The sequence below is a fragment of the Strigops habroptila genome, chromosome 6 (assembly GCF_004027225.2).
Source record: "Strigops habroptila isolate Jane chromosome 6, bStrHab1.2.pri, whole genome shotgun sequence".
Taxonomy (NCBI): domain Eukaryota; kingdom Metazoa; phylum Chordata; class Aves; order Psittaciformes; family Psittacidae; genus Strigops; species Strigops habroptila.
The window spans coordinates 30,460,813-30,474,756 of record NC_044282.2 but is presented as its reverse complement, the minus strand read 5'-3'; the positions used below and the strand labels follow the sequence as shown (position 1 = coordinate 30,474,756).

Sequence of the window (13,944 nt, the reverse complement as noted above, 5' to 3'; positions counted from 1 at the left end):
AATGGTTCCTTGAAGTAATGGAGCAATTATAGGACTTCATAACGCATATTTTTAAATAAAAAGGAAAATACTCTGGTGTTTTTCTAATTTGGTTTAATTCCATAACTAGAAACTCATTAGGATTTTGTACTCACATCAGCTTTGTATCAGAGAAAAATAAAGTTTTGTTTGTGTAACATTGTTAGGCAAAATAGTAACTATACAAATTTAAGAAATAAAAAATTATTTATGCCAAGTTAATGGAAATTAGCAATGACAATTTAAGGAGGATTATGTGATGTATTGCAGGTTTCAACCAACTAAAAATAGACAAGCTATACAAGCCATTAAAATTGCACAATGTACAACTTTCAGTTCCAGGAAGATTGTGTTTGCAATCCTTGACTACAAATGGAGTTGCTTTCTGACTGTTGAGATAGATCTTCTGGGACCATAATTAATATAGACAATCCCAAGCATTCAAAACGAGTCAGACACTTAAAAATATGATATGATATTGGGCTTACAGTTGTGAAATTTTTATAAAACCAGTTAGTGATTGCCTTCCAGTTTTTGAGCTGGGTTTACAATTTCAAAGTATGTTCCAGCACCATGAGGCATTTTAAAAACTGGAAATAAATATTACTGTATAAAAAACGTGATGGCAATGGGGCTTTTAAAAGACAGGCAAAATCCCACATGAATATCGTAAGACACTCAGTAGGGTCATAAAAGTCAGCAGTGCCTGCTGAAAAGTTCCTCATTACACTAACTTGTTAAGTCAGGATGCTTATTACTCACTCATTAAGCTAAAAAAATTCAGGGAAAATAAGGTACTTTCAGGATGTCCTTGGTAATCCTCAGCAGCCCCTGAGGGCTTTGGCAGCCCTGCAATTCAGATGAGCCTTTGAAAGATAAGAGATGACATAAGTCATTTTAGTCACCTCCTGGAGCTGATATCTGCAGGAGGCTCAAGTGCTGCTTTCCATCCATGGTATTGCAACAGCATCTCCTTAATGTTATTAATTTAGAAGCACAGCTCCACCTGGAAGCTCCAGTATATCAGCCAGACAGCCCATGGAGTGGAGTAATACCTGTGTCGAGGGATGCTCCCAGAGCAGGGGCTTCGCTAGAATCTAGGTCCGGAGGGGGCAGGAGGGAGTCGAGGATGGAGGTATCCCTGCGCCATCGCTCTGCCGCTCCCACCTGAGGCTGACTGGGGTCCCTGTTGCTCCCTAGAGAAAAGATAAGGCTCAGGGGCTGCATGCAAGGACAAAGAGAGAAGCAGCATGTTCTGCTTGCTCTGCCTGCCAGACAACTTCCAGACTTAAAGTGGTTTGAAAAGACTTAATTTTTTTTTAACTAACTTAGTTATTCCCATTGACTTTATTCATGTGTCTCCAAAGCCATGATAGAGCATGGTAAACTGAAGAATGCGGAATACACTAGGTGATGTGTTTTCAGGTATGATACAGTATACCAACCCACGTAGCAAAACCTCTTGCTTTTGCTGCCTCCTAAGAGCTGGTACCACAAGTCGCAGCTTTCTACTTTAATTTAGCAATCAACACCAAGTAACCCACTCTGTCCAAAAAAGCAGCCATATGAGGGAAGAAAAAAGCTGGTAGGTAATGTGCTGGGTTCCTCATTGAGTAGATTAGTTTTGCAGAATATGTGCAATGCCATGCAATGCAATGAAATGACGAAATGACAGCAGAGAAGTAATATGTCCAGCTTGGCCCATCTGTTAGTCACACTGCATGTAGTCTGCATTCTGGCTGCTCAGTGAAAATGCGTGATTCCCTTGGCTGGTCAAGCTGGTCAATCCACAGCACAGCAGCAAGAGCTGCAGAGCATTTTCTTGCACAGCCCACAGAGCAAACAAAGGAAGGCTAGGGACATGGTAACAACTCCACATACCATGAAGATATAGCAGACATGGAGGAACTGGAGCATTGCTTATTGGAAAGCTGGATATGTTGCAAGGCACATGGAGAACAGATCCATAACACTGAAGGAAGGCAAGGTATCATATTGATAAAAGCTCATTCATGCATTTGATTAGTTTGTGTAAATGAACAGAACTTGAATCCATCTTGTGGATTCCCTGAATTCTGCCCTGACCTCCTCAACTGAGCAAAACAGTTATGGTATAAGGAGTTTGGTAGGTAGGTCAAACCCACTTCAGAGACAGCTAGCATGAGAAGGTCAGAGCCAATGGATCTGAGCAGCTATGTGTCCAGGCAGGCTCAGAGGCAGGACTGGCAGTGCCAAAGACCTTCTGAGGACTGAGAGACCATGGAAGTCTTCCCTTTGGCAAAACATTTGGTCAGGGAAAACATGGTGTTCTGGAAAGCTGTGATCTTTTTAAAGAAAACAGTAACAATTTTGTTCAACTCTACACACTGACTGTTATTTAAATCATTTATATAGTTCTCCTAATAACAATTTAGTCCTACTAGGGACATTACCATTTAAGGAATAAAGCTCGACTACTACAGTGCCTAATAGCAGTTAGAACAGTGTATGGCACACTTCCCCATTATTTCTTAACAAACTGTATGTGATTTCTTGCAAAATAGTAAATATCAACGTGGTATTTGCAGATTTTTTTTTTTTTTTTTTTTGTCCTTGCTCTGAATTGAAAGAATAAAATTTATTGCATGATGAACAATATGAGGATAGATACAATAATGAAATCTTAAGCAGCTGTAATCACAGATAAATTGGCGCAAACACATTAAGTAAAACTTGACTTTATATGGGGGAAAAAACTCATCTTATCGATAAACACTTCAATTTTCTTGAAAACATGTTTAGGAAACTTCAGTCTTGAGCAGCTAGTTCTAGGAGAAAATTGAGAAATTATCCATCTATTTCTTTACTTATTAATAATAGAAGACATTTCTTAAAAGCGCAAGAATTCAGGTTATCACACTGTTATACCCACAAGCTCTGAATCTTGTCTGGCATTACAGTTTACAAGCAGCAAAGTAGACACAATTTGTATGATGCACATGGGATTTACAGGAATTAATTCTTTGCCCTACAAAAAGTTTTTCCTTCTAAAAAGTCAGTAAGATTTCTATCATTAATTGTAACAGAGGAAGGATCAAGACTATTGTCTTTAAAAAGTTAATGTGCAACTATTTAGACCTAATGAAAGTGAGCCATGTGTTTGCACAGAAGACCTTCATTTTCAGTGCATTCACAAAATATAAGAAAGGTAGTATAGTTTTCTGACAATCAGCTCATACTAATTAAGATTACAAAAATGTAGGCCAAGGCTTAATGGGTCAAATTCTGATTTAATCTGTCTTGACTCTTCTGAGTTTAAAGAAGTTACTCTGGATTTTCATCAGTCTAAATGAGATTAAAATCTGGTATACTGAATGCAAAAAAAAAAAAAGTGGCAGTGTTCATAATTTGCAGAAACCTTGTTCACAGGAAACATGGTTTAAGAATAGGCCCTTAAGAACACTTTCTCTCCACTATATATTGTTTTAAAGTCATCTTACAAATGCAGTAACTACACCTAAATCTTCCCAAGAGGAGACATCCTGGAACACGTTTAAGACTTGAGTAATTTAGATCTTCTGATGTTTTACCAAGCAGCAGGATAGGTAGATGTTTTACACTACTCTGGAAAACCTTTTTCTTCATTAAAGTTTAAAATATCTTGAAATAATGTTTATGCATACACATCTTATTCTCCATTTTAACTAAGTGATGCTACACTAAATATGGTGAGCAAAAGAAACACTCAGAATATCACTGTATTTAATTAAAATACATTAAAATACTCTCCATTATATGACATTGTGTAAGCCCCTGAGATTTTGCCGCTGTCTTGAATAAAGCTGGTGTTTCACTCACAGCCATCACACAGGCATATAAAAAATGCTTCTAACCAACCATTAGGCTAATAAAAGAAGCAGCTTGCAGACTTTGCCTCACTAGCATCTTTAACCTAACAGGGCTACTGTAATATCACAGCCCTCTGCACAGCAGGGTGCCTCTTGGGCTGTTTTTTCCATGCCAGTTGTTGAGAGTTTTAATCACATGCACTAAAAAGAATAATTTTTGTTTGTTACTCTTAGCACAGTAATATGAAGCTATTGATTCTCTGTAGAATTTTTTTAGAGAAAGCACCTCAGCTTTCCTTGTTCACATACACATGCCCCTTTTTCCCTGCTCCACCATGGATCAGGGAACCAAACTTAGCAGAAGGAAAGCTGAAGTTTTCTTCATCATGTTGGCCAAGATGATACCCTAATGATGGCTTTGATGAAAGTCCCTATATCCCATTGCTCTACACGCCAGGAGCCTCAAAGGAACAGCCAGGGAAAGCAAAGAGCTTTCGAAGCTGTTTTTCACTCCCTTGGGGCTCCAAGCTCCAGCTGTCACACTGGGGATGGTACAATGAAGGGGAAGTCCTTCTGGACAGACAGTCTGGTGGGGCACTGTGAAGGTCTGCTATGCACAGTTAGTCAGAATAGGACATAAACTGAAGCTGATTTTGGCAAGCACCCTATACCCCACCAGCATCACTGGAGAAGGCTTCAGGATGCTTAAAAGGGCACCTACTTCCCATGACCCACAGGCCACGAGGGGGGCAGGTGGCATGCGACAATTTCCACTATCAAATCAACTATTTGATGATGACTATTACTGTCAGAAATGTTTGTTAGAATTACAGTTCCATTTAATTTATTGACAGGGCCCTGAGGGCCCAAGACCCCATGTCAGCCCCTGTGGGATCATCAGCTCCTCTCCCAGCAGGGCCAGTCTCCATGTCCCCACAGCCCTGCCCTGCCTGGCCATGGGCCTTACTGAGCTGGGCCCACTTTTGGGCCATCCTGACCTTGTCTAATCCCCAGGGAAGTGCCTGATGCTTAGGGCTGGGGTTGTCTCCAGCCCACTAGTCCTCATGGAGATAACCCCTTCTTCCAACCCCCAGGGAGCAGCCACCCATGCAATGCCCTGACATGTATTTCCTTAACTGTGTGTTTAATTGCTTGTAATCATGGTTGGGATTCCCCATTGCTCTCACTTGAGAAATTGCTTGTACTTTAAAAGCTTTTCATTTTCATTGATCTTCATATATACATGTATCAGCTTAAATTTGTGCTTCTCTTTTCCTATAGCATATTACGAAAGCCCTTTTTTCCTTATGCTACAGCACAGAGAAAAACTAAACAAGAATTCATTGTGTTTATTCTGAGAAAAGAAGGACTGTACAAAAACATATGCCTCCCCCCAATCCAGCAATGTCTCTCCTCCACACTAACAAAGGCATCCTACACTGCAGTGATCATGACTCCAAGCGCTGGGACGAAGGCTCAGCATGACTGGAAAAAAGTTTTTGTAGGAAGCTCCCCTTGAAACTTGATTATACTATCTACTTGGTAAGGTTTAGAAATCAAACAGCCCCCAAAAGATTTCTGTCGTAGTCTTAACAGCTGGAAGTTAAGAGTTTCCTGGAGTTTTTCAAAAAGCTATGGCATAGGAGACCAGGGGATACTGGCTTTGAGCAAATATCCTTTTCTCTGTGGTCCTAGGAGGCAGTGCGATTGGTTGTCCCCCAGCTTCTTCTGCTTTCCAGCGGCTCACACTGACAGGAGCGTTCTGCAAAGCTACCTCCAGAGAACCAACCTGCTGAACTCTGCCATTGAAATACAAAGACAACACTAGATGATCTTAAGGTCCTTTCGAACCCAACCCATTCTATGATTCTATGATTCTATGTGAACACAGCTGTGGCTTCTCCAGGAAAGACTCATCACATAGCATAGTGTTCATAGGAATTTTCTGTCACTGTTAAATAAACTTTCAAATTGCCAGACCCATTTCTTCGATGATTACTGTCACAAATCTAATCAACTGCATACTATGCTGGCTGAAGGTCTCAACCAAATTATAATTTCTTTGATTTCCCAGCTTTTGATTAAAACCCTAAACTCTTTCATACTGCAGTTTCAATCAACGACTTAGAAAAAAGCTTCATTACTTCTAATAAAGATCCCCTTAGAAGATTTCAAAACCTTTACTCAACCTCTTAAATATTTGGCACAGCATATCCTTGCAAGCCTGAAATTATTACTCTGTTTGCTACAGTTTCTTTTATTATTCTATTATACAAGACTGTTGTACATTGTCATTTGTAGCACATTACCTCAGACTTGTTCAGGTACAAAGATGGACTTCTAGGATGATCAGGGGAATAGAGAACCTATCATATGAGAAGGCAGAATGAAGAGCTTGGCTTGTCTAGCTTAGCAAAATAAGGCTGTTAAGGGATCCAGTTGCTGTCTATAAATACATCATGGAGGCAAACATCAGAGATGGGAGAGCCACTTAAACTAAATGACAATGTTGGCAAGGGAACCCATCGGCACAGATCGACCAGAATTTAATCTAAGCTAGAAACCAGAAGCAAGTTCTCACTTGGAGCAATGAGATTTGGGAACAATTTTCCAGTTGGAGTAACAGCAGTAAAAGTCCTAACTCCACTAGTGGAACTTGATAAGTTTATGAAGGGGATTATAAAATGGGATTCTTGCAATATTAGGACAATAGAACTGATGACCCATTCCAGTCCTGTATTCCTGTACCTTCAACCAGAATAAGATATGCCAATATACTTTATATGCTTCAAGCTATTTAAAAACAAAGCAAAACCAATCAAAACCCCCAAACAAACAGTTTAGTTTAGTAAGTGTATTTGTTCAGGCTAGTTGTAAAACTGTAATAATTTTCTCTCCCACAATGACAATAAATTCAATATAACCCAAATGTATTACAAAATAAGCATCTTTTACATTCAGTTGTCCACGACTGAAATTCATAAGATTATTGATAATTAGTTCTATTTGTCCTCTAGCACTGTTTAAGGTTTATTACAAATTTTATACAACATTTTATCCAGAACTTTAAAACCTTTGCAGCTGAAGTTCAACTGTTATTTATGGTATTCTGCTCTAAGCTATAAATTAATTAAGGACAAGTACATTTTTGTGCTAATGCATTTGATGTTGGAGGATATCCAAAAGATATAGCTGAAGGACAGAATTATGATTGTTTCTTATTTACTTTGGTCATAGCATGGGTTCTACATGTGAGAGGAAAGACTTTTTGTTAAAAATAGAGCCATATGGTTTTGGACATACTTAATAGAACTTCATTTTTTTCATACTTAAAAGATTGCTTATGCTGAGCTTGAAGTAGAAACCCGTGAACTTCTACAAAGCAGAAAACTTCTTGGGTAAAAGAAAAGTTTGGCAAAAAACCTACTTTCACCAAAAGCAGTAGAGTATTTACATAAAAAGCCATCATTTATAAAAAGTATTTATTTCTGAATGCATACACATACACATACACACACATACACATACACACACACAGAAACCCCCCCAAAATGGGACAAAACTATGGCTGTGATGGAACTATGCATATTTTCACTTTTCTGTAGCTCCTATTTGAAATTCTGACAGAAATACCAGCACAGAACCTTCGTATAAAGTGTCCTAGCATAGAGAAGGCACATTTTACTATGAAGATGCCCAAAATACTCCTGTAAGATTATATCATGGCAATTAATAGTATTTTAATCTGATTCACTCTGCTCCCACCTAAACTGGCTTCATAAATGTAATACCAGTTTTGCTGATTTTGTTATTAGCACTCGGCTTGCTTAGCCAGTGAAGTTAAAACTCTCACCAGTTTCTTGTGAACACTGCAGCAGGAAGAAAGGATCTAGTAGAATGGAAAACACCTCTCCATTGTCATCAGTGAGTGGGTGGGTTAGGACTGAATTATTGGCTTCTAATGCCTTTTCCTACCTTAAATAAAAATATTTCTGAAAGCATTCTAAGCTTCTGGCTTTAACGAAACATGTTGAAAGTCAAGAACTAATTTACATATGTGTTTGTCTACATAGCTTTGCATGTATTTTTTCATTTTGATATTGTTGCCTTTTCCTTTTACTGTATGCACATTCACTCATGCACTGGGAAGGAGCAACCATCCATCTTCTCTAGACTCTTCTTATTCAACATCCTTCCTTCATGTCTCCTTTATACTTTTTTCTCTCAACTAAGCAATCACAGTTTCACTTTTCACTCTGACGATGCTAGTGATTTGCATCATAGCCTCTGTTACTATTTTCATTTGTGCTTATTTTGGCTTGAGTAGTTAATCTTCATCATAGTAGCTAGTATGGGGCTGTGTTTTGGATTTGTGCTGGAAACAGTGTTGATAGTTCAGGGGTGTTTTAGTTATCGCTGAGCAGAGCTTACACAGAGTCAAGGCCTTTTCTGCTTCTCACACCACCCCACCAGCAAGTAGTCTGAGGGTGCGCATGAAGTTGGGAGGGGACACAGCTGGGACAGCTCACTCCAGCTGACTCGCTCAAGGGATATTCCATACCATATGGTGTCATGCTCAGCATATAACACTGGGGGAAGAAGAAGGAAGGGGGGGCACATTTGGAGCGATGGCATTTGTCTCCCCAAGTAACCATGACACACGATGGAGCCCTGCTTTCCTGGAGATGGCTGAACACCTGGCTGCCCATGGGAAGTGGTGAATGAATTCCTTGTTTTGCTTTGCTTGTGTGTGCAGCTTTTGCTTGACCTATCAAACTGTCTTTATCCATCCCAACCCATGAGTTTTCTCACGTTTACTCTTCTGATTCTCCCTCACATCCCACTGAGGGGGAGGGGGGGTGGAGTAAGCAAGAGGTTGTGTGGGGCTTATCTGCCGCCTGGGGTTAAACCATGACACGATTATATATTTTTAAGGATTCAGTCATAATCCTTACCTCAGCAATCTACATGATGTATATACATCAAAACAGTCTTGTTTCCTCCTTAAACTGCTACTTTTGTCTCCAGCAAAAATAGTCCTTGATTTGAACAGAAACTGTCCACATGTTCTGAACTCTTTCAGACACAAATTGGTCATGAGTAATTGGAGACTGATGAGTTTTCAGAAGGCTGATGTTCTTAAACATTTTTCATACATGCAGGGAAATGTCCTCACTATTTTTAAGAGAAAACTTGTTCCATATTAAAAAGAAAAGTTATATGCTTTCTGACACTAGATTCTGAATTTACACAACAATAATTCTAAGAAAATCTTAATGAGCCACATTATTCAGGTTTGTTTATCAGATACAGAAGAGATGGTTTCACTAAGGAATTTCCAGCACTGTAGGTTTTAAGTCTCTGTTATGACTGGTATTAAGTACAGTACAGCCTCCCTAAGGACTGCTGGTTTCTGTGCTCCTCTGAAATATTAGGGAGAAACAGTCCAGGGATAGTTGGAAAGTTTATAGTACTAATTCTACATCTAGACCCTGGGCAACAATTTCATATGCAAGTTTTTTATTCATTTGCTGTGAGAGACAAACCTGCTCTCAAGAATCGCACAGTTGTCAGATCATTTCTGTGCCTCATGGCAGCAGAGAGCATTTGCTTTCACCTTTCCTTCCATGTCTGCAGCTCGGGGAGCTAGACTCTTCAGGGCTCCTGTGTTGACTCCCTCCCATCCAGGCTGTGTCTGGGAAGGAAGCCCAGGAAAAGGCGGGTGACTGACATATCTCAAACCCATGGAGTTCTAGTAGAAGACTTGTCTACACTACTGTCGTGTCCTGGTACCTGCTCTCTTTGGCTGGTTACTCTTGCCTTACATGGCCTTTGAAGCAGTCTCCACCGACAGAGAGAACAGGCTGGTTCTTCACACACTGAACAGTAGATCTGCAGAACTGTGGCAGATCTGCCTTGTCCGTGGATGCAGAAGTTAACATGGCTTGGAGGGAAACAGTAAAGATACTTGGAAGAAATGCTTATGGTTGCTAACCAGATAACCCACATCAGGTTCGGGCCACCTCTTGAAATGAAAATAGCTGGAGGGAGGGAGAGTTCTCTGGGGAAGTTTCAAATCCTTGCCCTGCACTTGCTCTCTCCTGCTAGCTGCTTTTGGCCACTGGTTTGTGTGTTGGTTGTTTCGTTTGCATGCCTGGGGCAGAGCGCAAATGCAGGCCCCAGCTGCCACAAATTATGCTGTGGAGTTCCCTGCAGCTGACTGAATTGCAGGGGTTGGCACAGAGAGAGTGCAAGGCTTAAATCTCACCTTGGGAAAACTAGTCAGTGGCATACTACTAATTTCTTATTTCTAACTTCTCTCTTTTCATCCAATTGCTTATGACAGGACATAGAGACTGAAGGACTTGATGCTCACCTATTTTAAATTACCATGGCTTGGCAGGGGCCCTTGAAAGCAGGCTTCTTTATCCCACTGTAGTTCTGACACGAAAAGCATATTGTTATCTCACTGAGAATGCTTTTATTGAATTGTTTTAGATGTAAATGTCATGCTTCCTTTATCGTCTGAATAAAAAAGACTTCTATTTTTAGAAGAAAAACTGTAATTCATACCCTGCAACAACACAAGCTAACTGTATCCTCAGCTGAAGTACACAAAAATCATATCTCCCAGCAGGTCCTCTAGAACTGGCTTGTGTTAGTCTTAAACAAGAAAAATTTGTTGTCATTACTGAGCAGTTCACGTAAGAAAGCTTTTCTTGCAAAACAGTATTTAATGGGCCTGCAAATAGGAACAGAGCAGCAGGGAACTGCAAAATGTTATTTCAAAAGCACTTGCCTCACCCTTAAATTAAATCCAAAAATCGACTCTTCTCATGGACAGAAAGAAGGGCAGAGCATGCTGTTTGTCAGTGGGTATGTGAATGAGTTGCATGTCATGGCTCAGATGTCACAGCACTCTCTTCAGTAATGTTTTTAAGCTTTCAGTAATGTCTCAAGCACCTAAAATTAAAGGTGAATATCTTGAAGAGCAAGTATCTTAATCTTACTTATATTGATGTAACAGTTGTGCCTCAGAAACTTTTCATAGTGCTGGAGTTGTAAGTTTTCAAACAATCTGTATCCAATTTTTTTTCTAAGCCAGAAAGACTATTTAAGATAAAAGTACTGGAAACATAAATCACGTTTTCAGAGCTACAATTTAAAAGTGTATTGAATTGCTTCTTAATTGCAGAATAGTCTGATATCTGAAATCATTAGCAATGTTTATGATGCATGTCACAACTAAAAGTCCACATAAGCATATTTTTAAAATGATCTCTTCTTTTACTTAGCCATTTTGTTCAAGAATCCCTTTCTCATGGATGAGATGGTAAAATATGCATCACTTAAGGCTCTGTAAAGAATGCAGCCCCTGCTCTGCTTTATGTCAGATGATTTCATCAGCTCTTGGAGAAGGATTTGAAGAGGGATGTTGGCAGATAAAAATCCTTTTGGTTTGCTTTATAATAGTGATAATTTATAATTTTAACAAAACATGCATTGTGCATGGGCATTAGAAAATAATGCAAGAAGAGGGGTGGTCTTTTCTACTTCATGCTATCACTTTAGTTGATGGAGTTGCCTCTGAGGTTCTGCTTCACTAACAGGAGGAACAACTCCTGGGGCTCTAAGGCACCACCACTGTCCTTTCATAGGAGAGACGGGGCTGAGAGATTCAGCTGGTATCAAATCCTTAAGAGTTGCTGCAAACCACAATGCTCTGCTTCTCCATGGAACAGTGTAGAAAGCTCTGCCTGCCCTGATGATCCCACTACATAAAAGTTGTGTGTTCCATTCTGCTAAAGCCAAGGGTTCAAAGCAGTTATTTGAGTTTCTGGTTGGTTTGTTGGTTGACTGTTTACAGTTTAGTCATTGATGCATCAAGAAATCCTCATTATTCTCTTCTCTGACAGAGCTTACAATTGCCTATATGAGTTTTTAATGTTACTCATTGAACTGCTGTTCAATAAAAGACAGTCCTCCAAAACCATATATGGTTAAAATAAGCTTTTTTTTCCTGGCATTTTTTTCTTGCTCACATATTTCCTTTTGAAAAGGAGACAGTCCTGTAAATCCTGTGCACAATTGTGCCTGTAGCTCTAAGAACTGTTTGTCCACGAGGAACTAAGAAGACCCAGGGAAGTACTGTTAGTTTTGACTCATCTGACCAAAGTATCATCTGCTGTCCTCATTAACTACAATAGTTCAGGGAGAAACATTTGTCCTCAAGCTCTATTAAAATTGTCTGTTTGGGTTTTTTTAATCATCTAATGAAAAGAGAACATGGAAACAGACATTTGAAGCAGAACAGTAGAAAGCAAACAAAGGTGCATGCAAAGGAGATACTAAAATAATGCCTAAAGAATCAACTCAAAAAAATCAGTTTAAACATGTGTCACAAATTTTTTTTTCAGTGCTAGAATTTTCCAGCATTGGAAGTTCAAAATATGCTTGGAAAACAGTCACTCTATCTGTAATCTTAGAGAAGTCTGATTCAATAATAATAAAATATATCTTTATAGTACAGAAAGGGTTTTATGTGATTGTTCAGATGATCCCAGGCATTTGATGTGTTCAGATGAGAATAACATGAGCATTATGTCTAAACTAGTAGATTAAACAGTGCCAGGACTTGGTCAAAATTTTGGTACAGACTAACAAGTGGTCTTCCTGGAATGGTTCAGAAATTAATCCTGGCTGGTGACCAGCCTAGCCAGGGGGTGGTAGCCTGGACACAGCCAAGCTGGTTTGAAGGCTAAGGAAGTTCAATAATGTAGGTATGACCGGCTTGTGACAACTGGGCTGAGGTTCAGAGAATCAGCATTGGCATTGTCTAATTTCCTGAGAACAGACATAGCCAAAGTAGCACCCATAGTTTTTTAACACTTTCTGTATGGCTGTTACCACATTGCTTTCAAACAAGGATAAAACTGTGAGAAGCAGAAACATGTATTGTTGCTCTACCAAAACACAGCAGAACTGCAAAGCCCTGATTTTTGAAAGGAGTGAAAGCAAATGAGAAGCACTCAGACAGATGGCACAGTCGTATGGAAGGAATTTCTGAGGAGGAGGGCAGCAGAGAGAAGAGGAACAGTGAGCATGGTAAAAATATGGGAATAGCAGCTGCCATAGCTGTTTCTACAAAAGTAAAGCAGTTTGAGCAAATTGCCTCAGGAGCCTGCCCCATGCCCAAATCCAAAGGGAAGAACTAAGAAGACTGCTTTGCAGGAAAATGTAGTGCCATGCAGATAGGTGAGGTTGGACTCTGCACTGTTACAGCTGTTAGAGAGGGATCAGAGATGATCACTTCCAAAACTCACGGCTGGAAGAACACTGAGGCCCAAAGAGAAGTCCAGCTCACCCGGCAGGCAATGGCGAATGCCAAACAGAACACAAATCTCAGACCACAGAGAGGCATGAGGTAATTCTGATTCCAAATGACTCATTTGAAGATTCAGATAAATTCCCAATAAAAGCATACTTACACTGGCCAAGTGTGATTGTTGATTATCCTCTGCCTTCCTGAAGAGGATAATCCCACGGCATAACGTGATTGACAATACCTGTCACTGGCAAAGAGATCCTGACTGACAGGTACAAAGGTTTCATAAAATGGCTTGTGATAATGCTATTCCTTTCCAGTGTCCCTTCCAGAACAATCATGCTGTCCATACACTTCTTCCCACTGTGGCATGGGCTTTGCCAAAGTAGTATTGTTGAAACAGAAAAAAACAAGAGCCTTCACCTCGTTTCCTGTGCTGTAGTACTGTAGCATCAGATGAAGAAGTAACTGCGCGAAGACCATTGCTTGACCCTGTAACCCTGAGACAGAAGTGCTCTTTGGAAATGGCATGTGCATAAGCCAGCTGCAAACACGTTGAGATGTGAGGAAATGGGACAGCATCAGCATATGTGGGCTATGCTGACAAGTTAGCTACAAATCTCTACCAGGTACACTTGATGAAATGCTTTTTCCAGTGGCTCTTCGCCTGGCATAATTTTCACAGGGATGGCAAAAGTCAATTCACTGCCACAGAACAATTTCCTGGCTGAATTTCAGTAGATCACTCTGGAACATGGAGATATTAAAGCTCTT

At 39.9% G+C, this 13,944-nt stretch overlaps 1 protein-coding gene across 4 annotated transcripts in view; it reads right to left on the bottom strand.

The window, feature by feature from the left end:
- FILIP1 (filamin A interacting protein 1) overlaps positions 1–13,944 on the bottom strand; it is a 105,234-nt gene that overhangs the window by 75,663 nt on the left and 15,627 nt on the right. Inside the window, exon 2 of one of the 4 annotated variants that reach the window (XM_030490100.1) lies at positions 1,074–1,214. The exons of the other annotated variants lie outside the window; for them this stretch is intronic. The gene's annotated coding sequence lies outside the window, so the exon portion shown is untranslated. The remainder of the gene's footprint in view (positions 1–1,073; positions 1,215–13,944) is intronic. 4 annotated transcript variants of the gene reach the window in all.